The following is a 7,476-nucleotide window of genomic DNA, read 5'->3' as shown; positions in this document are numbered from 1 at the left end:
GGAAAGCTGATGCTATTAGATAGAGGTTGGTTGACATCAACGGGTTAGGTAATCGCAGGAAAGCTGATGCTATTAGATAGAGGTCGGTTGACATCAACGGGTTAGGTAATCAAATTTGTGAGGGGTTGTCAAAATTGATGAGATGAGAGAGAGTAGTTGTTATGATTCTAGTTGAATAAAAGATGAAATAGAGAAAGGAAAGTGAGTGTCTGGTTTTAGCTCCTTTTAATATTACGGATACAAATTTCATTAATAACTTGACATGTCAGAAATGATGACAAAATTACCAATGAAAAATTTTTATTTTTTTATTTTTTCATTCCATTGCTATTTTCATAAAAAAAATATGAACAAAAATTTATGTCATGATTTTTATTGATAATCAGTGATGGAATATTTTTCATCGGCATTCACATTGTTTTTTTTTTCAATTTTCTAAAAAAACATGTCCAAATCAATAAAAGTACTACTCTTTATCTAGTAATAGTGTCAATAATTATGTCATTAATCTAGACGATAATAATGAAGAGACACCTAATGCAGAAGTTAGTGACCAAGGCTAGACTAATAAAGATATCAAAGCAGATATTCCTTTTCTATAGAGCCCATTTTAGGTAAAATTATATCTGAATAAAATGGAGCTCTCCATGTAATTAATATTTTTTTCTCATGATATTATTTATTTGTATTAGGTTATTTTAAGTTTTATATTAAATGAAGATAACTTTGAATAATTAATTCTCAAGTTTACCAATATTGAAGTTATCTGTTCAATAACATCTATGATGAAAACATCGTTCGAAATTTTTTTTTTTTCAATGTAGTCAGCTTCATACACATCCTAAATGGATGAATATGGTAGATTCTCGGTGAGATAATTTTAAGGTTGGATAACTAAATAATATCTACTTTGAGTTACTAGTTTTTCAAATTTAAAAATTAACTAATGTATGAAATCAATTAAGAAAAAAAAAATTAATGGTGCGAGAGTAATGAGGCGCTCGTCATGGAGTCTGTGAAAATCACAACTAGGTAAGTTTAAATAAACTAATATTATGTTATTGTGAAATTATATTCTTTTATTTTCTTCCCTTCTTTTTGCTTAACAAATTTCACTAACAGGTTGCATGATCTATTGTACAATTCCCATAAATAATCAATTAGAAAAGTTAGCTCTAATGATATTGAGAAGTGGAAAAAATATAAACTAAGACGTGTCACATAGAGTAATTAGGTATCGTTTCAACAATTATGGAATCAAATAGTTTTAGAAAGCACTTCTAATCTAGTACACAAAACAAAAATGAAGAAATTTATGGTTTGATCAACAAACACATCGAAGAAGAGCATATGTTAGTCAACCATACCAAACACCTGGTAAGAGCTCGTTGTTATGTATTTTATTATTTTTCTTTAAGTTTTAATCAAGTGTTAATTTATAAGACTTTTAACAAACTATTTAATTACATGGAAAACAACTTGGACGTGAATTCCAATAGAGTTATATGAAGAAACTCATATAAAAAAAAAGGGATACGGAAAATAAAGAAAAACTTTATCGATACAATAACGAAAGTGTTTGTTGTAAGTCTTTTATTAGGTATCATTGCTTTAATAATATTTATTTACATGAATAATATGAAATGTAATTGAATTAAGCAATTTGACTTCCTTTTGTTTTGTTTTAGAGGAGATATATAATGCTAACATGACTATGAAATCTAGCGAAGACACTTCAACCTATCATCCTCATGACCCTTAACTAGGGTTAGAGGTTGCTAAAATGTATAAACCTGATAGGAATAAGGTTTATGATATGTCTATGGCATCAGCTTGAGAAATGAAGGCATTGGCTTGAGAAATGAGGGTATGCCAAACTATTTCAATTGTAGACACACTATATTTTAGCCCAAGCAATGCATTACAAAACTTTGATGAACTTATTCAAAATATGATTTAGAAACAATTGCTTGTTGAGATGCAAAATATTATAGCATGAATGATAAAAAATCTCATAGAAGAAATAAGGGTAGAAATGAGAGTAGAACTCGAATAAAAAACTAGGATATATTGGGTTCAAATAAGTGCATGTATAAGTTTACCTTTTTCTCTCCCTCCAGGAGCTTTTCCTTCCCTCCCTAGACTTTCTACTTTAAGATCTTAGGAATTTTAATATGTTATATATTTTTTTAAAAATTGATTGTGTATGGAATATTGCTTATTTTATTGTTGTGAGCTATTTAAATGTAATGTGAGATTTATATAAGTACATTTTGTTCTCAATATGTGTTTTTGTTGTGGTTTATTATAGTTGTGGTTTATTGCGAATTGTGGCTATGATTTATTGATTTATTATAATAATTGTTGTTATTATTATTGTTGTTGTGTGTTTACATGAGAATTTTAAGCTTGAGGATTGTAATAATGAACAAGAGTATAAAGAAAATTAAAAACATCGAAGGAATTGGTAATGAAAACTTTTATGAGTGATTTCATTATTGATGGAAAATGGATGGTAAAATTTTATTTTTTAACACTTTTATGAGTGATTTCATTATTGATGGAGTTTTTGATGGAAAATGGATGATAAAATTTTATTTTTTAATGAGAATATTTGTTAGTATTTAATATTGCTGAAGAAAATAAAAATCCTAACAAGATATTGTTCAACGATATGTTTCTATCGGCAATGCTAAATACCAAAAGAGTTTAGCTTAAAAGCTAATGAAATATTTCATCAACATTGTATCCATGTATAATATTTAAGAAAATTATATATTAAGATATATCTATATATAATATATAAATTAATGTATATAATTTATATTTAAAATGTTTTAATTTATATAAAATTGATAGAAAATATGTTATGAAATTCAACTTGTTATATCATACTAAATCAAATAATTCTCTTGTAATTTTTTTTAAAGAGTATTTTAGTTATTAATTTTTCATTGTATATTGAATATCATAAAAAATTATCTTCCTGCTCATTTTTTGTAATCAAGTGTTGGGAAATAATCTATTTTCCTTGAATACGTTTTTTATGAGATTCATTTAAAAAAGAAACCGTTTCGGACAAACAAATGGAACCTTGATTGTTAGTTAGGGTAATGGAACCATCATTAATTCTTGTGCTTTTCCAAGCCAGGTAAAGATCGATGGCCAGTAAAAAAGCCACGAAAGAGAGTGTAAGAAACAACGAGTAAATACAAAAGAAGGGGGTGCAAAACATGTAATATATAATTAATTTTCAAAAGATAAGAAGGAAATATCCCTACAACAATCCAAATTGTCAAAAGACTTGTGAAGACTCTCTCTCCAAACTTCTTTCGTTGCAAGTTTCGATACATATCCACTTCCATGTCAAAAGATCACATAAACCAGAGAGATCTACCAAAGCTTCTACAATCTGCACCACAAGGTCATGAACAAGAAGGGGGAGAGCTAGGGATTCAGGCTGTTGATGATCAAGAAGAGTGCAGAACAGTGCCAGCCTCTAGTGACCGCAAGATACCAACCATTCAAAGCTGCCCGCCAACACCACCATCTATTGACCAGGCCGTTGATGATCAAGAAGAGTGCAGAACACCAATCTCTAGTGACCACAAGATACCAACCATTCAAAGTTGCCCACCAACACCAAGAAAGAAGGTGCAAGTTTTTGCGTATAAGAGAAAAATTCCAGAGTTTTTCGAAACTACGAACAAAGATGAGGTAGAATCGTTTTTTCGATCAAGCTTTGAGATACCTAGTCGTGTCAATCAATCTCGTCCCATGAAAAGAAGATGTAGAAGTTACTAATTAATTAAGTTTTTAATTCTGTACTGTCTTAAATCTCCTCATATATGTGTATATATTATGTTGTCAGATTTTTCAATTTTTTTCATGAATGAATTATAAGTACCGCGTATCTAGCCAAAAATACCTAATTATATACATAATACATGGGATCTCATAGAGATAAGAATGAATCGCCCATGATGTGATATAAATAAAATATCAGTCACTGTTTAATTAATGATCATCTTGTCATTAAAACAGTAATTTTTTCTCTCTTTAATTAGTTACTCTCGTAGTACAGTACGATCTTCATTTTCTTTCAGAACAGAATTGCGTGTTAATTTGTTTTGTTCAGCAATGCTCTTATTTTTTTCCCGGATAAGTGCAAACGAAACAGCAAAAAGGAAGACAGGGAGAACTAAAAACTGCAGCATGGACGTTATGTATTTTCCTGATGAAGATCGAAGGTCAGGCCAGCCAAGAGAACGGAGCTTCGGTGTGCATTTGGCATTGTGCGGTGGCTTTTGCAGTTTTGGGTTGCAAAAAACAAAAAAAAAAAAGCTATAAATTATAGTTTTCAATATCACAATTAGGTGAACCACACAGCACGATATATATAAATAAACAAAGCCATAACTCAACATTTGCATATGTAGACATTCAAATAAAAAAAAAAAGGACATGCACTCAGTTAGAAATAAAATAATAAATTTATGTGATATTCAAGCATATCAATTTAACTAGAACGTCAATATCTAATTAATAGAAAATAATATTAATATACATTAAAAATGTCAAGGTTTTTTTTTACTTAGATCCTTAATATTTTTTAGATTTTTTAAAGCTTTTTTAAAAACAATTTATTTTTTAACATTAGATTTATTGAATATTACATTTTATAATTTGTTTTCCATTTATTTTTTATAGGGCTATTATAGTTTCATAACTCATATAACTAGTTTTGTGGGTTAGTTAGGTTAAATCAAGTTTTTTTATATATTTTTTTATAATTTATATTTTTTTAATTTTATCATTAAATATTGGATTGATTGGAAAATAAACTTTTTTTTTTTTATGGAGTTATCATGGTTTCTTAATTCGGGTTTGACAGTTTAACCTAGATTAACTCGAGTTATTTTTTTTGTTATTTTTTTATGTGATTTTCTTTTCAATTTCATCATTTAACATAACTTATTAGGAATAATTTTCATAATTTTTTTATTTTCTTTTTACAGAGCTATCTTGATTCCTGATCCAAGTTTGACAATTTAACTTAGATTGATTTGAATCATTTTTTATTATTTTTTTATTTTTTTTAGTTTTTCATTTAAATCATTTGGCATTGGGTTGATTAGGAATTGAGTTTCATAACTTTTTTATTTTTTTTTATAAGATTATCACTATTTTATGACTTGAGTTGCAGGTTAGGCTGGTTAACTTGGGAGTTTTTATTCTTTTTTTAGTTGATGTATTTCAATTTTATCCTTCAATATTGGGTTAATCAATAATCAAGCTTTTTAATTTGTTTTAATTTGTATTCTATAAGGTTATTTCGGTCTCATGACTCGGGTGGTTTCTTGTGTCCTTTTTAATTAATCTTTTTTTAATTTTATTATTGGAATGATTGAGAATTCATCTTCATAATTTATTTTGATTTGATTTTTATAGAGTTTTTTTAATCTCATTATTTAGGTTTGACAAGTTAACTCTTGACTCACTTTCTTAATTGAATTTTATTTTCAACTTCATCCTTAATATTAGGTTAATTGAAAATTAAATTCAATAAAAAAAATTTATTTGTTTTTTATAGGATTGTCAAAGTCTCAATACTAGGTTAGTGATTTGACAAATGTCTTGATTTTTTTAATTAAACTATATTTTTGTTGGTCGTTTGGATTGTTTTTGGACTTGTTGAGTCGACTAGCTCACATCAAGTCAATCATCATATAATTTAAATTGTTTTTTGCTAAAAAATACATTAACACTTGAATATTTTTTATGAAAAAAAATAATTTGATCAACAATGTCATAACTTACTTTTAGGTTATTCTCTAAATTCATCTTCTTTCTTTCCAAAATAAAAATAAATAAAGACTGATATTTTGGCAAACGCATGTTGGGGGAATTTCACATGTAGAAAAAATTAATCTAAAATTTTGGATGGAATCAGAAGCCTAATTGCACCATATTTTACCCAAAATTAGAGAAACAATGCAAATTCAAGGTAAAGAAACAAGCTTGATAATATAATTAGATTTTAATAGGCCAATTTTACTTAATCATGGGTCACATTAAAGTTTAATTATGTTTGAGAATTAATTTGAATCCAATTAAAGGATTAAATTAGTGCAAGGACTTAATTATACTTCAAATTGGTTAAATTAATTGTATTATGGCCTTAATTGGTGATACAATAAGTTTGGGAACCCAATCTGGACTTAATTAAAAAGGTTGAAATTTTAGGAGACTAAATTTAATTTTTACTAAGTCAATTGATTGAAATCAAGGATACAATTGCAAGAAAATAAAAAATTTGGGGTTAATTAAGGGTTAAATTGAACTCTAGGGACCCAATTGGTTGAAATCACGGGTGAAATTGAAGAAAAATAAAAGTTTAATGGTCAATTGAGGGTCAAATTACATAAATCCAAGACTAAAAACCAAAATGAAAACGACGTTGAAATTTAGGACTAAAATTAAAATTCTTCAAGGGCAAAATTAAACAAATTGAAAGTTTAAGGCCAATCATAAATCATAAATGATGTAATTAAGAGAAATCATAAATCAAAAGATTAAAATGAACTTCACAAAAACAGCACAATTTTGGGTTAGCTATTCATCTTCTTCTTCAGGTTTTCACTTGAAAAGTTGCTCGAGTGGTCACCTTCCCAAGAAACTTAATTCTTTGTCTCTCAATCAAATTTGACAAAACTTGCACGTAAACGATGGCCTGACTTCTAACTATACCCTAGTGTTGTTTGTTCTAGCCGATGGATGCCATAACAGCTGTGACACCACCCTAAAGTAACTAACTCGACCAAGCATTTCTTACAACAAATCTGAAAGTCTGTGATAACCACTTTAAACCAACGGTTGAAATCCTTCCATATTGAATTAAGAGCCAAGATTTGGCACCATTAAAGAAAAAATATCTCTCTTCCAACCCCTATAAATAGGGGTACATTTCATGGCTCTAGGGAGGAGAGATTCGAGTCCAAAGTTGGCCAAAAATCAACCTCCCCTAGTTTTTCATTCCTTAACCAACAATTCTCTCTCTTTTTTCTCTCTCTCTGTCGTATTTTCATTCACTTCCATTTCAGTATCATTGTGACCAAAAGCGGCCTAACCTCCTCCACCAACCCAATCTGCTTACTAGTAATAGTGACAAGTACCACCACCATCGTTAACTTCTTCTTCTTTATGGGCCTTTCTATAATGACACGACCAAAAGATTGATGTCTTCTCTCAAGTACAAAAGTATCAAAATAATAAATAACCCGACAAGACTAGGGTCGAACCACAAAGAGGTTAATTGTATAAATTATAGATAACAATAATACAATAGCAACAATAATAATAGTAACAACAACAACAACAACAACAACAACAATAATAATAATAATAATGGTAGTGATAGTAATAGTAATAATAATAATAATAATAATAATAATAATAATAAAGAAGTTGATGAGA

General features: G+C 28.4%; 1 protein-coding gene across 1 annotated transcript in view; it reads left to right on the top strand.

The window, feature by feature from the left end:
- The first annotated feature begins 1,213 nt into the window (after positions 1–1,213).
- Positions 1,214–7,476, top strand: part of LOC105111674 (RING-H2 finger protein ATL57) — a 17,642-nt gene continuing 11,379 nt past the window's right edge. Inside the window, exon 1 of the mRNA XM_011007108.1 lies at positions 1,214–1,226. The gene's annotated coding sequence lies outside the window, so the exon portion shown is untranslated. The remainder of the gene's footprint in view (positions 1,227–7,476) is intronic.

Source organism: Populus euphratica, unplaced genomic scaffold (genome assembly GCF_000495115.2).
Source record: "Populus euphratica unplaced genomic scaffold, PopEup_1.0 scaffold305.1, whole genome shotgun sequence".
NCBI classification, from domain to species: Eukaryota; Viridiplantae; Streptophyta; class Magnoliopsida; order Malpighiales; family Salicaceae; genus Populus; species Populus euphratica.
This window is presented reverse-complemented; position numbering and strand designations above follow the sequence as displayed.